Raw genomic sequence first — 24,394 nt, 5'->3', positions numbered from 1 at the left:
AGGCTTTGCTATAGGATAACATTAAACTATAAATAAACTAAAACATAAATTAATACTAACACTAAACCTAGCTTAATCTATGGGGTCTATATTATCTCCTATATCACTGGCACTTGGGAGTGTGCCCACAAGACTGGCTGCGTTTCCTCGCATTTATCTTTAAAAAAAATTGAATAAATATATTTTCATCTTACTATAGTTTATTCGGAAAGTATACCCTTTATAACTTTCCGTGACATAATCGTGAGCCTCATTTTAAAAGTAGCATTTTACCTACATAGTCCACATCTATATCAAATAAACCTTTTAAATTTCATAACTGAAGTCTTAAGTTCGTTTCAAATCGAGTATCATTATCAATCTTATCTCTATTTACCGAGATTTACGACGCTATTTTATGTCAAACGTCATTCATGAGAGTTGTAATAAATTAGATGGCAGTCGCCGGCCGGCCCGTGGTTGCCTAGTTGGGCGTTTTATTTCCCTAAGCGTGTGAGGGAATTTGTCATAAAGCGGAGCTGCATTCCGGCGGCGCAGGCGGCTCTCTGCAATAAATTAGGAACGTGCCCGCCTCCTTGTACGGGATGGCTATAAGTTGTGAAATGCTTTTTTGCTTGCCAACTCGCTACTTAATTTACCTCGAGTCTGTAATTGCCCGACATTCGATGCTTCTCCAACAATGTGCGGAGAAATGAGTGACTGCACTCGTATAGGCAACCACCGTAACCGTTGTGGATTGGATAACCCTGATGAGCGTTCATATTATTTATTTAGCAGCAATTTCAGCTCTTAAATGTCCATTATCATTATTTAATTATGTTCGTAAAAGCTAGAAATCCATGCTTAACAAACACTAAGATACTTTTCTGTATGCATATTAGCTATTTCTTTTCAGTACCTAAAGCATGCGTATGTAATTTGCATTTTAAAAAGCTAATAATTTTATACCTACCTAGGCACTTCAAAGAATGTCTGCATAGACAATGAGAACAAACACGATGTAGTGTTTAACGAGCCTTAAGCACTGTGTACTCGAGCAGCCAACATGTAATTGGCTCTCCTTGGCTCAGTGCCTTGACAATGTGTCAAATAATAAAGAGGCAACATTAGTCAGGACAAGTAATGCAAATTTATCACACCCACTTATCCAATGGATCGCGAATCGCAATGTAATTGTTGCACTGAACTTGGTTGACATGACTTCAACGTGCTTAATGAGTTAGATAAATTCAAAACTTAAATCTGCCGATGTATTAGTCTGAGGGCCTACCGCGAACCACGTTCGACGTGTTGCCTCCCTGTCACACTTACGTACGAATTTACAAGTGCGACAGAGAGGCAACACGTCGAACGTGGTTCGCGGTAGGCCCTCAGCTGTGTGTTTCGTACTAATGTGCATTTTATAAATATTTTAGGTTACAAAGCGAAATAACATAAATTAAAATATTTACACGAAAGTCATTTAATTTGTTCTATCACTACATTATAATAAAACAAAGTCGCCTCCCGCTGTCTATCTGTCCCTATGTATGCTTAGATATTTAAAACTACGGAACGGATTTTGATGCGGTTTTTTTAAATAGATAGAGTGATTCAAGAGGTAGGTTTATGTATAATTTGTTAACCCGTACAAAGTCGGGGCGGGTCGCTAGTTTGACATAAACCATGGTCCTGGCCAAGCCTTTTATGATTTTACAAAATGATTGATATTTTAGATATTATATAAAGATACTGATTAAGATAAGCTCATGGTAAAACAATTCACTTGAACATAAAAGTTATATATTTTAACTAATTTATTTATTTAAAGACTTGCCCCCCTCCCCCCATTTCCACCGTTCCTCCGTCCTTCAGCAGAAGCTACTCGTAATAGAATTGTAGCCAACAGCCATTTGCTTACTTTTAGTAGATAATAAAAATCGACAATCATTTGATAATTGAACTTCGCTAACAAATTAGCCATTATTTCCAGGCCATTTTAGCACAAATTAGGCTCATAATTATACAGTAATTTTCCTGAGTGTGAAATCTGGACCTTGTCAGTTGCCAACGGTAGTACTTATAGGTTTACATGGTTGAGCTCTTTTTGTTTCATTTTTTGTTGTTTGATGTTTTTTATACACTTTACAATGGCAAAATTACCAAAATAGATTTTATTCTTAAGAAATATATTTTTTTGGGTTTATAATTGTATTATTTAGTCCCATAGAAAAGGACTTAGATAAACTTCGGTTAACCTTTTCGACGCCGTGTCAAACACAAGAGCTGTCTCTCAGACGCCGCGTCATCGAAATGTCAAAACTGAAATTGAACTTTATGCATATGCACCTAGGTCTATGTTGCTCTGTGGTCTATGACCGATTAATACGTCTTTGGCGTTGGACCTGCGGTGCGTATATATCGGTAATTGGCGTCCAAAAGGTTAAGTAAGGCATACACAGTATTCTAATGTCTGGTACTGGACCAATTTCCTTAACGATATAAGGTATTATATGACACGAGCCGTATGGTTACGTGTCTGCAAGTTGCGTGTGACGAGGAAGGGCCAGGTACCGCACTGGACACGCCCTTTCTCCTCTGCACTCAAATATAGGTTTTACTTTCCAATGTAGCACAATCACTAATGTGCATGTGTGATATTCATGCGTAAAGTGATTACACAGGCTCACTAGTGAGTGAGTACAGAAAGCATCTACGCATCTAACGCTCTCAAAAATATCTGGACACCAGGTTTACATCGATTAATGTTTATGGGTGTTTTACCTATCTATAAGTATAAATAAATAGGAAATTATTATTTATATCCGTGCAATACAGAGTATTTTACGCATATAATAGCTATAGATGCACATAATGTATGGTATCGTAACAATGGTTCTGATGATAAGAGCATAGTATCTAAATTAACCCAGCATTAGGCTTTAGGTATCAAGTAACAATATATCAAGTCATAGTCATATCAAGATTACGGTATTTTTGGAACTAATCCGTTTTGACATTTGGTCATTCTAGGATCATGGTATTATTATAGTTATTATTTTTGTAGCTGTGAGTGGTAATATTACAAGCATTAACTTTTATTTTTTAAGTTTAATTATAGTAATAGGTATATTTACAATGTGTAAGTCAAATACGGGCAATAAATTAAACCAGATATAGAATTTACCCGTCTTATCATTAATTAAGATGTTTTTTTAAGTTACACTTAATTATGACCCCGTGATTAATTTTTTCCACATGTACCGAGCAGCAATGTAATGTAAACATTAAGAAACAAGATGATAATGACATTACGAGATACGAACTTTTCATAGTAACTGCCAACAAGCGTTGACAGTTACTTTAAAAAGCTCGTATCCCGTAACGTGTGTGGTGTATTACATTGCGGGCCGAATTATTTTGTATGGTTATAATTTTCAATGCATTTCTAAGTAAAATCTATCTCAATATACTTTTTAGGTCCTATGCTAACCACCGTTTAAATATTCGCCCGTATTGGATTTACACACTGTATACGTTCGTTGTTTTATAAACTAGGGGGTCTATTCAAATAGTAACTCCTTGTTATCGATTTGTAACGGATTTATTATCTGTCAGCTTTTAAAAATGACATTCCTGCTTGAAGAGATCATATATCCATTACAAAAGAGTAACAAGAATCTGAAAAGACCTTCAGTTTCTAATTTAAGTAGTCGAATTTACTAAAAAGGCATCGAATTTATAAAAGTTCATAAATAAATCATCGGCTGGCGCCTACACGCTAGACTAAATTATAGTTGCTCATTTATGTTATATCGCTAGGATCGTAGTTACTCGTACTTATGAGTAATGAGTGTGGTTAGCAAGCATTTATCAAATGACATCATAAATTTCATGGGACAAGGTTAGCTCGTCCATTCCGTGTGGACTGATGTAAGGTGACAGAGTTGACACCTTAGGACTTACAGGGATTATATTTCAGACAAGTAGTTGGGTGGGCTGAACTAACTTTAACGTGACCAACTAATCATTTTTTTCAAAGACCTTAATCATACGTTAGACATATAACTTAATATTTCAATAGTTTTACACGGAATAAAGGAAGAAATCTCAACCAAGCAGGCTTTTTCTTTGACTGACCAATATCACAAAGTTTTTTTGCCACTTAAAGTTAAAATTTCAGAATCAGAATCAGAATCAGAATCAGATCATTTATTTGCTTTTCACATATAAATACATGCAAATATAGTTATAAAATATACTCTAAGGTATTTACATGCTAAAATTGCTTATTCTTAGGTTATATGTGTAAGGATATGCGTAAAATTATTATGTACATATATGTCATTCAGTAACAGTAAATTAAAATCATTACATTAATTTCAATAGTAATTAATCTAGTGCATTCGCGAAAAATTCATTAATTGTGTAGTACGGTCACGGTACGGTACGGTACGGTACGGTATTTAATAAGGAATATTTAAAAAAACCTTAGAAATGTACTTACAAATGTAAGGAACTTTAAGTATTCATAAAACTCAAATAAAAACACACAATTAACCTCCTAAGACCCAGAAGCATTTGTTTTTGTTTTTGAATTTGGAACCCTTACTCAATGAAAGTTCAATAGTAGTTTATGCAACAGTGATATAATAAGGGTTCTTAAAATTCAAGGGTCGAAGTTACAAAACGAGACGTAGTCGAGTTTTGTAAAAAAAGACCCGAGAATTTTAAGAACCAATTATGAGCTGTTGCATACAATACTTTTTCTATGACAGCTGCAGCAAAAAAAAAAAAAAAAAAATTATTAAAAAAAAAGAGTTATTATTAAAAAAAAGAGTTATTATTTAAAAAAAATTGAGTTATTATTTAAAAAAAAAAAAGAGTTATTATTGTAAATGAAAACATACCTCTTTCAATCAAGATGATCGGAACTTGTATCTTTAAAAAAAATAAAGCAGTTGTATTATACTCATAAGATGACTGCTAGCAGTCATCTTATGAGCCTATAGACAAAGCATTCAAATGACATTGCTTTAGATATCACTGTCAGTCATTTAATTGACACATTTAAGTGCTGGAGTAGAAAAAATATTTTTTGGAATATGTACAAAAATTTGTACGCAGGTTAAGAAAAAGCTCTCAATATTTTGACATATGAGTTAAGTAATTTTTGTAGTTAATTGATTTACATGATAAGATAATTAAGTAAAAAACTGTTTTTAAATGAAATACACTGTTTAATTTTTTAACCATTTATTTTGTTTGACCTGTCCCGTGATCTGATGATGGACGGAGTTGGAAATAGGAACTCTGTGATAAATCATCGTAACCTTATTGTATCTGGGTTTGTAAGAATTGGCTCATTTCGATGTGTATTAGTTGAAACAATCGGATACGCATCACGCAGTTAAGATTATTCGTGCAGATTACTCTAGGTAAATAATATAGGTTCTTGACATGTGTACCTTTTGGGACTCTACTTGATGGTATCTATGTGTTTACATATTAATAATAGGCATTTGTTTTTACCACAGTTGAGTTACACATCCGCTTACGCGATACGCATATCAGTATAATTAAACTTTTCAATAAATTAATTAACTTGGCAAGAACAACCACTATAATATATCCATGGGTATGAGCTGTTATTGTTTTAATAACAAGCCATTGTTAAAGGAACACGGTAATTAAAACGTATGTAAAAAACAAGGAAATAATAAAGTATACTTGGTCATGGACTCATGGTACTGACTGACATCTTTAACAGATGCTAATCACAGGATAGGCATGTACTTGGTTTAGGAAGGGCAAGGTAGATTAACATTAGCTTTATCTACTAAAGATTAATCCGTAGATACCTATGCGTAGATACCGAGTAAGGTTCTGAACTGTAACATATTTTTGTAAGGTTTTATTCCTTGAGCCCAACTCAAGCTTGGCAAGTTTTTATTATTTGTCGATATGCAATCTGGGGGCACGGCAGTGCCCCCGCCAAGTCGAGCGCGAAGCAAACACTGCCGTACCATCCTTTACTGGAACCATTTCGCCGCATTTTCAGGCCCCTATTTGAGAACCTCTGGATAAGACCAGAACGCAGAAATTTTCGTCATCCAGTAAGCTATAATCACATACTTAAAATCTAAAATTTCAAGTCTGTAGGTCATTTAGTTCCGAAGTTAAGCGAAAGCAAAGTTTCGTATTTATGACACTCACTCACTCACTCATGATCATCAGAATAGAACTAGTACTTCCCATAAATTCAGAGAGCTGAAATTCGGTACAGAGTTAGGATTTAATGGCCACATAAAGGGAAAAAATATTGCAATATCAGTCACGTTTAAAAGATCTAAGAACTGCATAAGTAAGTTTGTAATCCCATATAAATACATGATATTACAAAGTTACTGTTGCAGTTCCTACAAATAGTAGGTAAAGTAAAGGTACACTACGATGTACGATGTGAGTATGAATGAAGATATGTTTAGTTATGATATGTGTATACATAGTATGTGTATGAGTACCCGAAAAGAAGGACTGCCTACAAAAAGAGATGAGATCCCATCAAAAACATTACATGTAAAAAGGTGCAAGTCTCGCAACGCTATTACTACAAAAAAGTTTTGAGATGTAATGTGAAACCAAGTCGGTTATTTCAATCAGTGTCAGGGGGTGTTAAAACCGTATCAATAAGATATCTTTAATTTGTAATACATATAATGACTTGGCAATCGCATATAATGCTTTACTCGTACCGTACTCGTCAATATGTGTAATGCTCAAACTGCAATTAGCGCTAGCGTTATGTTCAATTAGAATTATTTTGAATAGGTGATGATGATCCTTTTGTCATTATGCAGCCGTGCGATGGCCAAGTCATTATACGTATTACAAATTAAAGATATCTTATTGATACGGTTTTAACACCCCCTGGCACTGATTAAAATAACCGACTTGGTTTCACATTACATCTCAAAACTTTTTTGTAGTAATAGCGTTGCGAGACTTGCACCTTTTTACATGTAATGTTTTTGATGGGATACATTTTACTTTATCATCATACCAAGTTTGAGGTTTGTATCTTATCCTCGGTACGAAGTTCGTACCGAGTTCGTACGAAGCACTACGAACCAAGGTAACTAGCAATAGGTGCCATATGGTTTTTTATGAGGTGGTAGGGGGTTGGGTCTTTTTATTTCAGCAAACAAATACACGTTATATTGTACTTAAAATTTATAAATTTGTATTTATGTCTTGTGATATTTTTTACAAATTTTAGTTGTGGTCAGACAAAAAAAGAACTTATGTCCTTTTAAATATGATAATGGGTCCATAAATAATTATTTATTAGATTTACTTAATGGTAATTAGATAGGTACAGAAATTTACAAACTTATAACTAGGTAAATATAAAAATTTAGGGTATTATATGTTATTAGGCCATAGGTACCCGGCTAAATGTACCTAGAACGCTGCTGGCGTTTCCCCTTTGCACCGCTAGCGAAATACGCTGGATTAAAAATGCGCCGGACCGGGTCGCCGCTTTTCTCACGTAGGCGTTGACCTAACTTTCTTATAAATTTTTTAGCATCAGCACACCAAGGCCCGCTGGTTTCTATGGCTACTAGTACAAAATCGAAGGTCGGCTCCAGATTTAAATTATTTTTTTGCTCTATTGTTATTAGCACGTTAGCATGCTTACAAAATAATATTGTCTACATTTTCACATGTTTGAGTCAAGAATGGGGAGAGTATAATATCTTTTAAAATGGAAGTTAATAAAGAACGAGAAGGCCATGGCCAACAAAGAGTTATAGCGACGCAGGAAGTCACTATATGTATACTAGTAGAAAGATAAGTGCGTTTACTGGATTCAATTGGCGTATACGGTCATAGTTACATATAAGTCATAATTATAACGACCGAATATATTTTAAATATTTGTGTTTACATCATGACAATGTCAATATTTAAAATTTTAAACGTTTTATTTAGACATGTAGCAAATATTTACACTTTCGCATTCGGTATGTTGATATGAATATATTTAAAAATAAACATTTGTAGTAACTTCTTGTAGGACACACATATGAACAGTTTATATTTACTAACACATTTTTCTACGGTTATTTTTGCGCTGACTTAAAAGTGCTGTAAAAATTCCGATTTATTTATTACACAACATTAAGATTACAATTTACATGTCATTTTTGTGTCAATTCACTATCCCCGGAGTTTCAATAAGAAAATACAAAAAAGAATATTTAATAACTATTGTTGGTGAGGTACGTAAATACGTCTATTAAAATATATCTTTTCTTACTGGTAATTTTAAAGTTTATGATGATTGATTATGATGATCTTCGCTTTCTGCGATTAGCACCCTATTAAATTATGTTGTAGTAGTTGCATAGGTACTTAATAGAAGTGTATACTACTTAATTCACCTTTCACCAAAAAAATAATTGTAAGCGTTTCATAATGCGGTGTTTTTCTAGCCCGTGATTAGATATGGCCAAATTGCAAACAATTGTACATTAATTAGCGGAAAATTCCTAAACGCAAAAAATAAATTAAACGACAAATCATAATTATGCGTAGAGCAATTATGGTAGTAAATACTTTACAGCCTTCTCAATCGTTTACTTATGTTGTGTGTGACTACACACTCTAACAATAGAGGGAAGACATCAATTAATCACATCATACTGGCACTGGTTTCCCGTCGCTTTCCGAACGTCGGCGATCGTTCGCCATTGGCTTAAAAGTAAACTGGTGGCCTAGCTAACACAACAATCGTTGGCAGTAAACCCCAATTGAAATCTTATACCTTTAAACGAGCAATTCTTGTTTATTTATATGTAATATATTATTATTTATATATTTTGGGGACCTCGGACACGGCTCTAACGATTTCGATGAAATTTGCTATATGGGGGTTTTCAGGGGCGAAAAATCGATCTCTCTCGAGAACGCTCATTTTTGAGTTTTTATATGTTTTCCGAGCAAAGCTCGGTCTCCCAGATATTTTAAATAATGTATGGAAATAGTCACGTACTTTTCGTAGCATGTTATTCCGATACTTTTTAGGGTTCCGTACCCAAAGGGTAAAAACGGGACCCTATTACTAAGACTCCGCTGTCCGTCCGTCCGTCCGTTCGTCCGTCCGTCCGCCCGTCCGCCCGTCCGCCCGTCCGTCCGTCCGTCCGTCCGTCCGTCCGTCCGTCCGTCCGTCCGTCCGTCCGTCTGTCACCAGGCTGTATCTCACGAACCGTGATAGCTAGACAGTTGAAATTTTCACAGATGATGTATTTCTGTTGCCGCTATAACAACAAATACTAAAAACAGAATAAAATAAAGATTTAAGTGGGGCTCCCATACAACAAACGTGATTTTTGGCCGAAGTTAAGCAACGTCGGGCGGGGTCAGTACTTGGATGGGTGACCGTTTTTAGGGTTCCGTAGCCAAATGGCAAAAAACGGAACCCTTATAGATTCGTCATGTCTGTCTGTCTGTCCGTCTGTCTGTCCGTCTGTCTGTCCGTCTGTCTGTCCGTCTGTCTGTCCGTCTGTCTGTCCGTCCGTATGTCACAGCCACTTTTCTCCGAAACTATAAGAACTATACTGTTGAAACTTGGTAAGTAGATGTATTCTGTGAACCGCATTAAGATTTTCACACAAAAATAGAAAAAAAAAACAATAAATTTTTGGGGTTCCCCATACTTCGAACTGAAACTCAAAATTTTTTTTTTCATCAAACCCATACGTGTTTGGGGTTACGTGTGGGGTATCTATGGATAGGTCTTCAAAAATGATATTGAGGTTCCTAATATCATTTTTTTCTAAACTGAATAGTTTGCGCGAGAGACACTTCCAAAGTGGTAAAATGTGTGTCCCCCCCCCCCTAACTTCTAAAATAAGAGAATGATAAAACTAAAAAAAATATATGATGTACATTACCATGTAAACTTCCACCGAAAATTGGTTTGAACGAGATCTAGCAAGTAGTTTTTTTTTAATACGTCATAAATCGCCTAAATACGGAACCCTTCATGGGCGAGTCCGACTCGCACTTGGCCGCTTTTTTTTGCTTGTTTTGCTCTATTTTTTGTTGATGGTGCGGAACCCTCCGTGCGCGAGTCCGACTCGCACTTGGTCGGTTTTTTTTATGTTCACTTAGCGTTTGTCGATGTACGATTGTCATCTTAACTAGGTGGTTAGATTTTTCTTCATTACTAGAGTCTCGGTCACAGATTTAGATTCACATAGCCTGTGATTGTGACCAAACAAAAGTAATGTTTTGTTGCCCACAAACAGTTTAGCTAACCTAGTGTTAGTCTAAACAGTAAGACGTACCCTTTGTTTTTAACAAGCTTTTATTAGGTCGACCTGTATGTAACTATGTAATGGAATCTAAGGTAACTAATTTAACCATCTTCCAAGGATCGTAGCGTCATGAAAATTGGCCGCTGTATGTAGTTCTGATGACAATACAATAATATGGTACTGTCGAACTGATCTGATGATGGAGACAGGAGGTGGCCATAGGAACTTTGTGATGAAACAACGCAACCTAATTGTGTTACGGGTTTTTAGAATTGTCTCGATGAGTATTAGTTGTCTGTCGTAAGAAAAGTACAGTCAGCGATAAAAGCTTGTACCAAAAATGAAATTTTTTCCAAAAACTTATTTACGTAGGTAATAAATATTATTGGGACAGCGCACATGCAGTAGAGTTCATGGTCATGGTTGCGTATTACGTACGATTACGACTGCGTGAACACTGCGTAAATGACATGTGCTAACTCTCACGTGGGTTCTGTACACATATTATTTTTACCTATGAATTTATTTTTCAGTCTAATTTTGCACTATATGTGAACTTGACACGATATATGTAATGTATCTGATTAGGTAATTATTAGTAGCTTTAGTAGCAAGTCGATATTGACCCACTTATAGATACTTATACCATTGGGCCGAAATTTTACACGCTTACGGAGATCAAATTACAACATAAAACGATAGAGAGAAAAAATAGTTCGGTTTACCGACAAATACTTTATCACGCCGTAAATGTAGTTAGATTGATTAATTTTGAAACTGAGATCATTGTAACTACGTCAGTTTTAATTTAAAAAGTATGAAAAAAACATATATTACCTATAATTATAAAGCATTAAATACATTTGTGCCATATCAATGGCATTTTAATGGCATGTTAATGTATCCCTGTATACGTAGAAGTAAAACGCAAAAGGATAACTTCAAAAATGATTTTGAAGTTATTGGATATTAACGTTTAACGAGGTGTCATAGACTACTAGGTATGAATTTTAGGCAGCATTGATTCTCCTGCTCAGAATTATCCATCCGATATTTTCTGTACTGAATGTACTGCATCCTTTCTATTGCGTATAGTTTTTATACGTTTGGATTGGCAAACACGTTATTACAGTAGCAATGATAAAAAAACTATAATTACAATGCTCACCCTTGCAGAATACAAAGCTATGTCTGCGTGTAGGTATATAAGTATGTACATACGTCGCGTGAAAATATGGCCGAACTCAGTTTTGCTGGTACGTTAAACACATGTGTTCCGTGGGTTCCGAGCTATTGAAAAAAATGCTGTTGTTTTAGTTAGTAAACCCATTTTAAGGTACTGCTCACAGAATTTTTTTTTAATAATAATTTACTTGGACAGGCAACTTTAAATTAGCTACATGTGTATTATGCTGCAGGGTGTTATATTATAACCGGAATCCATACGGATTACGTACCTTTACAAAAAAAAATTAAAATTTTTGTTGGCCTAGTGTTTTCCTAACAATTTACCTTGAATTCCGTTTTTGTTTTATATCTGCCAAAAATCACGTTGGTAGCATATAAAACCAGTTAACTATGACAAGTAGGTACATAACCTTGATACTTAAATCAAATTAGAAGTATGAAGTCTTAAAACCGCGACATGTGCGCACAAAAAGTTGCTCAAGAAAAAGATGTTGTTCCATTTTGGGTGGCAACTAGACTCCGACGAAGATGAAGTCGGTAAGAAAAAAAATGTCTATTGTAGTTTGTGACTTCACTTCATTATCACTTACACAATACTTCTCCATCGTACCCACTATTGGGTACCTCTATAGGTTAAAGAGTAAGTTACGTGCGCCGTACGCGTGGTCACGCAATGTTTATTATTTAACTCTGCCTTCAGTCATGACAGCAAGTCCATATTACCCTGTCAACACTTCACCACTCCTCTAGAGTAGATTAGTACAAAATAGTACACACTTTGGGCAATAGGAGTGCTATTGCTGTGTTTATTTCGAAATATAAAGGAAGAGTAAGAAAATAATTTACGTCTAGACCGCAAATCATCCGCACCATTACAATTTATAAAACCGACAGTGTGCGTGACATTAGGAGATAGGGATGTTTCGACAAATATAACTTATTGTATACTACGAGTAATACTATAGGATTATTACAAGAATTATTTTAAGTTAATTCAACACAAAACAATTCAATTTATTGAGTACAAATTGTTCGAAGGCACCTTCATACAAAAAGCGGCCAAGTGCGAGTCGGACTCGCCCATGAAGGGTTCCGTATTTAGGCGATTTATGACGTATAAAAAAAAACTACTTACTAGATCTCGTTCAAGCCAATTTTCGGTGGAAGTTTGCATGGTAATGTACATCATATTTTTTTTTTAGTTTTATCATTTTCTTATTTTAGAAGTTACAGGGGGGGGGACACATTTTACCACTTTGGAAGTGTCTCTTGCGCAAACTATTCAGTTTAGAAAAAAATGATATTAGAAACCTCAATATCATTTTTGAAGACCTATCCATAGATACCCCACACGTATGAGTTTGATGAAAAAAACATTTTTGAGTTTCAGTTCTAAGTATGGGGAACCCCCAAAATTTATTGTTTTTTTTTTTCTATTTTTGTATGAAAATCTTAATGCGGTTCACAGAATACATCTACTTACCAAGTTTCAGCAGTATAGTTCTTATAGTTTCGGAGAAAAGTGGCTGTGACATACGGACGGACAGACAGACAGACAGACAGACATGACGAATCTATAAGGGTTCCGTTTTTTGCCATTTGGCTACGGAACCCTAAAAAATAGGTACAATAAGGTTATATTTATTGATTTTAAACTCTTTACTGCATGTTTTAGTAAAAATGCGAATCATTTAAGCTACTTCGTTAGAGTGGCTAAGGTTATTATACAGGGTTATTTTTGGACCGTTAGCTATATTGTGCGAGGTGATTAGGTAGGTAGGCCATACTGAACAACTTTTTCTATGGGAACAACTATAATTTAAGACTCCTTAACTCAAAAATCTTTTTAAGTTAAGATTAGTAGTTAAGTTTAGTATGTAATACAATGTCTTTTTACTGAAATAAACAGTTTAAATTTTTTTTTTTTAACTCCGAAATCACAAAAAATTTTTTAGCCGTTTCATACATTTTGTTCGAGTGGATGTCGACGTTTTCTATGGGTAGGCCAAATTTTTTTTTTGGGATTTCGGGGTTAGTCCCATAGAAAAAGTTGTTCAGTATGACTTACCTAATCACCTCGCACAATATGGCTAACGGTCCAAAAATGACCCTGTATGTACTTGCGTAAATAATTGAAATGTAAATATTTCATTATACATAACAACAATAGCTCGGCCTCTTACTAATATTGCATAAACTAATCCGTTAGGAGATGCTAATGCCCGAGGTACGCCATTAATTCCACAATAATACCAGTTCCACAGGGTTCGTCACGGTCGTGATATCATGAACTGCATCAATCTGCTCACAAGGCCAGCTATTTGTCACAACTTTGTTGCTTCTGTCAAGTTGCTGAGATTTTATAGAGTATAAGATTTTTTAGGGAATTGAATCTCATTACATACCTATATATCTATTTTATAGTTACTACAACCGTGGCAAACAAGCGTACGGACCGCCTGATGTTAAGCAGCCACCGCAGCCTATTTTATGCGCTTGCCAGTTTAGTATTTACATTAAAGTATAGTATGAATTGATACAATTATTTTTATACCTACCTAAAGTCTATTATTTTATTCGGTAGACTAAAATGACATTTCATAGTATGAACATGAAATGTCATTTCATACTATTAAATGTCATTTTAGTCTACCGGATAAAAAATAGACTTTAATTGATGTCAATATTATACATAATTGAAGAATTAATTTGGTTACTTTGATACATTAGATTTGTAATTTCAATAGTTAAGATGATTCATTAATTACTTGCGCGTGCGGCGAGAGGTTGTTCTTTTTTTAAACGGTAGTTTTATAGTTTGTTAGCATGCAACTCTATTTAAAATACAATACAAACGAACTTATCACACACCCATAAAATAAAACAGTAGGTAACGTTATGGACAACCACACAACAAAGATCCATCATCAACTAGCCATGCAGCATCAAACTAATACAGTCATTAATCCTACATTTCCCAAAATGTAGTAACATCAAATAAATGATGAATTCAACATAACGAGCACGTACCGTGCATTATTGGTGCACAAAGATTGCGCATGGGACGTTGCTCGCAAAAAAACTTACACGTCTTTGACGGGTTGAGCCGGCGGCGTATCCATCGGCGATGCACTACGCGTCCATCCTTCATTTTACCGCAACATTTTACGTAACACATTGACTTATTTTGCAAGCACGATCTCAGTTTTGGTTCCACGCCACAGCTTTGTCCCCAAAGACGATGGAACAAATGCCCGTTGACGCAAGATCCTGCCAAAGAGCACACGACACCAATAAAAGTGTTCGTTCCTTACGTAAAACTGTAGTAACATCGCTATTAAGTAGAATCCTTTCTATCTATGCAATGTTGTGTCATAATTTAGTTATAATTCTGAATTTGAGTGGTCAAAATTGTTGTATTGCGATATGCCGGAAGGCAATCTCAAGACTTACTCTCTGCTCAAAACCACTGGGTGTTCTTAATTTACCGTTTATTTTGTGACTCAAGCTAAAACTTAGTTTTTATAGTATGAACATTCATTTTACGTTGTTTTGAAACTAATGTATTATTAGGTTGGTACCTACTTACTGTAAAAACATGATTCTGTCATTATCTTTTTCTTCGATTACCGAAGCCATCATTTTTTTCCTATAGGTATCGCATTGTATACCTAATGTTTGTTTATAAATTGCCTTCTTTGCCATTAACATACATTACTGTACAGTTTTTGATTCACATACATCACTAGGTACACTATTTCTGTTACATACGGAAAGACAGACAAGACACAGATAGACGGGCAGAGGCATACACGAACACACGATACCATCAGTGTATCCTCCTTTTTTAGTTTGTTTAGTTTAACGTAAATATTATATGTACACACCGCTCTGCCAAAGTGCATACCCACATTATTATAGAATTCATTAATAAAGTGGGTATGCACTTTCACAGCTCGCTGTTCAATTAGTAAATTCAATATCAACACATATAAAATTTTTAAACATGACCTATATTAGTTGTATTTTGTTTTTGAATCAAACAAGTCAAACAATATTCGCTTTAAAACTATGAACATACTTTCTAAATTTAAGCAATTTTGCGTGTCGTCTTCCAATTAGCATATAATGGGTACACGGGTCGTTCTGTGCAACGAAGGAATCAGAACAAGTCGTTACATGGGCCAGGTTAAGTAATCCTACGCTACTTCTAAGACTTAGCACAAAACATTGCACGACATGAAGACGAGTCCGTGGATGATTTCTTAGGCTTTGTAAGATGCTACCTTACCGTAATACGCCGAAACAGACAATCAGGCCGATTCGAACGTATACTGACATCAGAATGATGTTTGAATCATGATTTAGCCATCGTGAGTCTCGCCCGCACGAATACATGTACGGACAAGGCCGAGCGAAATGCACAATAACTAAATGACAATGTCTAAAATGGTCAGTAAAGATTTACGTTTTACTGTGCAGTACCGTACCTACTACCCCAATAGGGATAAGTTAGCTTATAGATAATGTAAATATTTGTGGTATTGATATCACTGTCAAATGCATTTGAAACTTACTGTAAATGTTTCAATCGGGACGGAAAGAAATTAATAATTCAATGCTTATTCAGTAACAGTGGTTAATATTTACTCGTAGGTATTACCTACTTACCTATCAGACGAATGTTTTGATTTTGGTAGCAATACAATAAAATAATGCTAATTGTAATTATTTAAGCGATAAAGCATCAAAAATTGCACTATATCGCGTGATTCTCAAATCTGACCCTATAAATTGTAGCAACAATTATAAGATTGCATGCGCCTAATGTTAGCTGACATTATCTGGCATCTGGGAGCCCTTGTTTAAACAAACGATTAACACCGATCCAACAATAGATCGTATGTTGCGGTAATTGTTTCACAATTAGATTCGTAGGTAATTTCTTAAACTAGCCTGTGCGACTTTAATGTAAATAAATGTGATTTTAGCATTGGTAATGTTTCCATGAAGCACCGGTCACGAATATCCTCAAGCTAACTAAATAAATTAACTACTTTAGGGCATATGAAAATTATTTCAATGAAACTGATTAGAATACCGAGTGATTCGTTTCTAACAAACAAGCCAAAGTGTTTGTTTAAATTACTTAATAGTTATTTGTTGTGAAACATAACATTTTCACCACACCAATACGAGGAAAATATACCTAGGTAATGTTAAACATTACAAATCAAATCCAAATGAACACTATTAAATATTTATCATTTAAATTTATCTGTTAAATAAAAGACAATTCGTTCATCCAACATAAGGGCAGCTCAAAATTAGCATTTCTGCAATATTTGTGGATAAAATGCAACTTTCTCATAATTTTTTGGAAAATTAAGAGAGCTTTACGAAAGTGTGGTGAAAAATTATACATCACGGTTGATGTGTACCAACAGTAGATACCTCACACTCATTGCAATGAGGTTTACTTAATTTGAGCTTGTCACTTTTTTCCATTCAATTCAAGTAACGATTTTATTATTCCACTAAATATAAATAATTACTATACGTAATGGAGCACTTAAATGGGTACTTATTTAATGTCGTATTCAATTTAAGTGTCAAATAAATTAATGTTGCTTTAGAATGCAAATGATGCCTGGCACCAGTCGTCCTTTTCGGTACTGACCATTAGTGTCTTAAAATTTCGGTGAAGGAGAAAAAGCATCACAAGACGTGGTTGGTATTTAAAGATCACTCATTTGTCAACAATCTAAAGCATACTCGTAAATAACTGGTTAAGTAATAACGAATGAACGTCCGAAGGTCGCCCTGTATTATACGAATATCCGAATGCATTTGGCAATGTTATCAATAATATTATTAGAGAAATATGAATATCGGTAGAAATTCTATCATGTATCTGGTTTCGAAATGGTAAAGACATTTTGTTGGTCGATCGCCTGGGAAGAGTCGAGCGTGTCGTAATGAATTGGGCGTTGGTACGCAGTCTGTGTTTAGAATTAGATGAAGCAACCCAGTCCAGCTACAGCCCAGCTAAATGCTACAGTCCAGTTTTATGTGTTGTTATAATGCACTTCCTAATTATTCTGCTGGTTAAAATTATTCTCTAACTATACTAAGAATTTTACAACTAGCATTTAAGTAAAATTGTCAACCGGTTATAACACTTTTGTTATAACTACCTACTACTGTCGGGTTAGCATGAGTTGCATTCTTGCGCGCGACTCCCTACATCGTGCGCGACTTCAAGTATGGAGTCGCGCGTGAGAACGCAACTCATGCTAGACCGCCAAGTATTGGTCCCCGCGATACAGGCGTGCCTAGTGCGGGTACCAAAGTAAATCCTTAAGGAATTGTAAACTTTTAGTTAATAAATATTTTTTCATTTTCATTTCTTTTTTCATTTTCACTAACTCGAACTATTCCAACTCAGCACTATAGATTTAAGGACGTAGGTACATAAGTACCTACATTATTAGAATTGGTGACACAAAGAAAACTACTTAAGTGCCAATCTATTCACAAAAGCATTTTATTAGGTATTACTCCTTATATAAAGCATATTATGCCCGTAATAAACCGTGTTTAATGGACGATCACATTTCTACTGGCCACTGTGCGATTGCAATTCACCTCAATCGATTTGTTTTTTCCACTGTAACATAAATTTCGAAAAACGATTCATGAGATTTACTATTTTATTCAATTTGCCTAAAATGGCAGCCAGGGCTCCATGATCGATTACCAACTGACAGCGTGAAGCGGTTATCGATGACAAGCCAGATTAAATATCGAACGAACACGGCCCTTTATTGGTAAATACGATGCAACCCGATTCAATAATGAAGCTATTTCTAAACCTTAATAGTTGGTATCAATTATCAAATTATTGTCACCGCCTAATCTAATAAGCGTGAACAGGCCTTTCGAAATAATAAATACAATGCCGTGTTCTTTTGGATATTTACTCACAGACATATTTAAAAAATCGAACTTAATATAAACAATAAAGCGGTGGTGGCCGAGTGGATATGACGTCCGACTTTCAATTCGGAGGTCGCGGGTTCAAATCCTGGCTCGTACCAATGAGTTTTTTGGAAAATATGTACGAAATATCATTTGATATTTACCACTAGCTTTTCGGTGAAGGAAACCTGCATATATCTGCGAAGAAATTCAAAGGTGTATGTGAAGTCCCCAATCCGCATTGGGCTAGCGTGGGGACTATAGCCCAAGCCCTCTCGCGCATGAGAGGAGGCCTGTGCCCAGCAGTGGGACGTATATAGGCTCAAATTATTATTATTATTTAATATAAACAATGCGGCCGTTAAATTACAATCCGTGAAGAATGAGATTAATGAGTAATATAATAGGGAAACTACTTATCAATTGGTCGAGTCTAGTCAAGGTAAGGGCTATATTTATTAGCTATAGTACACATATATTATGCATAACAGTAGGTACCATCATATGTTCACTCATGTCGATTTTTAAACACTCCCGTGTTAAAATTGAACACCACTCGTTACGACTTTCCTACTTTCCGCACTTGTATCGTAAATAACTTTTACCATACCTACCAGCCTGTAAAGACTCTTCTTATCCTTCAAAAAAAGACAAAAATGTTGTTAATTTCGTAATCTTTTATTGTTAATTTCATATTTTCCTCGTTTTGGTGTGCTAAAATTTTGTGCTCCACTCGGAAGCAAAGTTTGTTAAACCCTCGTGCCTTAAAATCCTCGCAACGCTCAAGATTCCACTTTTCGAAATTCTCGCAACGTTCAATTATGGAATCTTTTGCTTACTCCGGTATCAACATTAGCGCGAGAGGTTAAACAACAACTGTGCCCCCCTTGTAAAACAAATAACTATTTTCTTAGACATAATATTTACTTTCTAGGCCATCTGCAAAGTAGGAATCACCGTGTTTTCTACAAGTAATCCAAACGTGTAAGTGGAGACACGAGTGCACTCGGCTACTCATAATGGCCAAAGTGAAATGCAACCAACGCCTTATTTAGAGCTAGGAAGCCCTGCCTCGGAGACAGATGGCAAGAAGAGATACAGGCGCACAAAGGACCGAATAGGTTTATACGGATGATCTTATTAAATTCAGTAAATTTGTAAAATAAGTATTGTAGGAAAATTTAAAAAAATATCCTAAATTCAAGTCTCGCTTATAAGCTAAGCTCATAGAGCAAAATTCAATTCTAAACGAAAAACATACATAGAGAAGAACTTAAATTATGTAAGTAGGTGGGCGTTTTTTTTTTTTTTTGTTGTCCCCTACACTTTTTTTCAGGGATTTTTTATGTTATTTCTACTCAGAATCACGAGCTCTTTCTATCCTAATAAGAGAAAAAAAGTGTCCTGTTTTTATTTCCATTACGTCACCATTTTTCATAGACTTTGTATGGCGGTCGCGGAATGGAAAGATCGAAAGATCTATGGAAATTCTGGGACACTTTTTTTCTCCTATTAGGATAGAAAGAAAACGGTTAAAACTATTACCAGCACAAATAAAGCAAGGGTTAAAATTAAATCAATTATTACCTTATAATAGGTTTCGTTTTTAACTCCAACACATCACAATTGGTCTCAAAGTTATTAACATGTTGTATTGATAGCAGCTCAGTAAGTAGGTCTTGCGAAGCTATCGGCTAGCCATCTACACATAACAAGTATGACTGGAATAGTAATGAAGTTATCGATGTAGTCAGAGTACATTCAATCTAGGAAGTCTGGTATTTATAATTTATAATCTTTAAATAAATAGGTACCTATTTTTCTTGTTGAATAAATTGTCTAGTTCATGAGGCTGATTCTGATTTAACATTTTTTAAGGCCCCGTGGGTTAGTGTTCTTCTCTCAAGCCACTTATTCAATATTAACATTTTTGTTTAAAAACACGGTTTATAAACAATTTTTCGTAATAAATAAGTACCATACATATTCTGAGAAACATTGTATACCGACACTGTTTATAGTGAATACGCGCCCTCACTATCACTGATTGAGCGTAAGCGTGAGCGAAATGGCTACGCGTGCCCGCCGGGAGCGCGGAAATCATGTTTTTGAAGTGTTTTTGTTTAAGTTAAAAAAAAAATCTATGAGTTCGTTTAAAAATAAAATTGCACCATGTTATGAAGCAATTTTCATATTTTTAGTTTATGTGTAAAAAGATTACACCGTTTTAAGGTGCGTTTCTGACATATGTTCGTGCTTTTTTCAAAGCGCAAGTCAAGAAATCAGGTTTCAAATGAATAAAGTTACTAGAAAAAAGCCTCAAATTTGCTAATTAATTTTTTTAGCAATCATATTAAGAACTAAAATAGCATTACGATTTTTTAAATCTCTGCTTCTGCACATTAAGCCTTTCATCTTCTTTTGACACGTTTCTGTTTGCTCGCACAACGAATTACAATCTGACATCAATAACAAATCATTAAACCACAATCAGCTTCCAGAAATATTAGTAAGCAAATAATCTACAAAAATGTGTTAATGATTTCATGGTCAACTTTATTGTGAAAAGGTATATTACTTAGGGCCACTTGTGGCGCTTACTTGATTTATTACATAATATAAATACTTACAAGGAATAAATAGGTACCAAAAAAAGAATGCCTATGAAACGGGCTCCCTCTGGTTTTTGTTTTTTCCGGTTAACCATTTTTAATAAGGATACTAATTTGTCCTAATCAAGTTAAATTATTTGTACTGTACGTAAAAAAAATTTGGGATCATTAACAGGAGCAAATGTAATGTCTGGCAAAATATCAAAGCAATTAAATCTTAATGACCATAGTGAATGGATATTTTAATGTTCAAATTTCTATGCAACTGACTGTATTAACCATTACTTTTTATTGCTTGGTTATCATCATAATAATTAAAATCTGGAAAATATGGTAAATAACTTATTTCAATACCACCTTATTATAATTGACCGTATTGCATTCTAAGTTAAGCATTCGTTTTAAAATCATTATACAGTATGCCATCTGTAATGAAGGTACTAGGCGTAAACGAGTCTGATACCTTGGACATGTCATATTCTTCGACCACTGGTTATTGCAAAGGTTAATTATTTACTTGATGACTAAAAAGGACTTATATTATTATATTGGTGCGCTTGGGGCGCTATAGGTACGTACGATTAGTTAATAATATACATTCATGAATAAGAATATCGATAAATCAATATCAATTTAAGAAGACATTATAATCTTTCGAATGCCGCTTCTCGATGATCAAGTATACCTACCTAAGAGTGTCATCATTGGCGTTAATATTAATAAAGAAAAACCAACGAGACAGACTAAACTAGAGATACAATAACGCCGTACCTACACAATTAATTTACTGGGTCACTACAGTTAAAATGCGATTAATGAGTGTAAATAAAAAAACTACGACAGGGCGGTGACCGCTACGGGTCTTCAACTTCAAAAGTCTTTTTTGTTATTTGATTCCCGTCGTCGTATTAACCATAAGTAGTTTATAAATAATAAGTTTAGTTTTTTTCCGTTATACATTAAACAGACTGAAGCAGAAATTATTATCACGATTACTTAAAATACCTACATACGAACGCTGTAAAGTGTAAATAATCAACTTTTGCTCATAATTATCCTATTAGCAGCATTTTAAAATTACATCAACATTGAGTGATTTATTGATAAAATTAAGGCAGTCAAATTATGTAGGTATGTGCATTATTTATAAACAATATTAATCATCCTTGAAAATTATTTATAGCACGACTTGTTATTACTAATTGAGTTATTTCTGTGACGCCTAAAGTTATGAAGTACAAAATGTAACGCTTAAAAGCCTCAGGCCGAAGTGTGATCAGATTAATTATGCTATCTAATCGTTGCCATAAAGTTAAAGTATTCACATTACGTCGAAAGTTGGTAGAAAAATACGTTCTTACTTGAATAATGTATCATTTCTGTTGCAGAAAATTAAGGCGATTATAATCATTTGCATGTACTTACAGATAACGGGAGAAAGTATAATGGATTGTAGAATATAAAAAAAAATGCTTTACCAAGCCTATAAACAATTTATACTATTACAGTCAGAAGTGCTCGAAGATAGGGGTTAAAATAGTTCGTGCAGTTATTTCATCTCGCATAGGCCACTCCATGTTACACAATTATGTAAATATTGTTATTATAATAACACATTTTCATAACAGTTATACACTATACAGACGTTACCCACATTGTCCGTTTTGGCAGATGCAACTACGAGTATAACTCACAATTGAGGGTTTTTGTATATTTACAAACTCGTTCATTGAGTTCTAGATAATTGGCGTAAGTTTATTAATTGGACATTTTATTTCATGAACTGAAAAATAATAGAAATCTGGGCAGTGCCCCCGCCAAGTCGAGCATTATCTTTTACAAGGATACTAATAACACAATATAATCTAACTATTCAATGCATTCAATAGACAATCAATTCAATGTCATCCCTTGGAACTGCGAGTATAACACATAATCTTCAGGTCATATAGCTCTCTATATGACCTGAAGATTATGTGTTATACTCCTAGCCTAGAAGCACCAAGCATTTTCATTTCTGAACTGAACATGAATCATACTTTTATGAATGATCATTGCATTCTGCTGAAAAAAAGGGTGTATAATGAAGACACGCACCCTTGGATATAATCACCAGCTCGTATCACGGTCCACGGTTTATACCAAGTGCACTGAAACGTTCACTGCGAGAGCGCGGATGTGTCTTCCTCGCGGCGCGCGAACATCAACTGGCGTGCGCTCGCGCTCTTCACCCGGCTGATAACAGATACGGAGCTTACTAAAGATTTTGTTAATCACTGAAATTGGACGAAAGCTGTGAGGGCCTTGGTAACATATATGGGATGGCAGATTTATGTTCATGAGAATATAACATTTTGCAATGACACGCAGAAAGCTAGCATCGTGCTTTTCGAATGACTTCAAGGCGTGTAAGCTTTCATCATATTAAGGAAACTTGTCTACTGTTAAGTTCTAACTGAAATAAAAAACAGCATTACGCAGAAATGTGGGTGTTATCATTTAAAAATTGTATCTGTTCTGTGAGATTTGCCGTAGCACCGTAGCTCCCAGACTGACGATTTGAGTGCGATTTTACGAAAAGGATTTGTGTTATTAGTATTGTTAAACAGAGTTTAACTCACTAGATGGCGCTCTTATAATTTGGTCAGGGTTTTTAATTGGCATTTGTATAGTTTTCTTGTAAATAATAAATGTAATCGTCTCTTTGCCTTATTATATTAAACAACGCCAGGTACTTATATAGGTTGTTTACAACAAGAAGCGTTTGCATGTCTGTTACTCAATCATGCTAATTTAAAATGTCATAATAATCTTATATTTACCGTTTTGCCCGATATGGTTAAAATGCTTTTTTAGATAGTTATTTTACTCTATTGTAAGTACCTGATGCACAATATTCTTGAAACTCCAGACCACCATCACTACATAGTATAAAACAAACTCGCTTCCCGCTGTCTGTCTGTCTGTATGTCTTAAAACTACGCAACGGATTTTGATGCGGTTTTTTTTAATAGTTAAGTAGAGAGATTCAAGAGGAAGGTTTATGTATAATTTGTTAACCTGTGCGAAGCCGGGGCGGGTCGCTAGTTTTAGTACTTTTAGTATAAAACCTTTAAACTGCTTTTAAAATCATGCATTTTTATACTGTTTTTGTTTGAAACATGTTTACGGATACAAGTTGCGTTGTGGCTACGGATTCTTAACACATGCGATTTGTAAACAAATTACATACAAGATTAACAATTATGAACATACTCAATTGAGGAACAAAATCACGTTTGTCTTATAAATGTATGAAATATAATTACT

The 24,394-nt window shown here is 34.8% G+C and overlaps 1 protein-coding gene across 1 annotated transcript in view; it reads right to left on the bottom strand.

Moving 5' to 3' along the window:
- The window catches only part of LOC134650067 (uncharacterized), a 38,648-nt gene extending 15,324 nt beyond the window's left edge, over nucleotides 1-23,324 (bottom strand). Inside the window, exon 1 of the mRNA XM_063504893.1 lies at nucleotides 23,183-23,324. The gene's annotated coding sequence lies outside the window, so the exon portion shown is untranslated. The remainder of the gene's footprint in view (nucleotides 1-23,182) is intronic.
- Between the last annotated feature and the right edge of the window lie 1,070 nt (nucleotides 23,325-24,394).

The sequence above is a fragment of the Cydia amplana genome, chromosome 8 (assembly GCF_948474715.1).
Source record: "Cydia amplana chromosome 8, ilCydAmpl1.1, whole genome shotgun sequence".
Classification (NCBI taxonomy): Eukaryota; Metazoa; Arthropoda; class Insecta; order Lepidoptera; family Tortricidae; genus Cydia; species Cydia amplana.
This window is presented reverse-complemented; position numbering and strand designations above follow the sequence as displayed.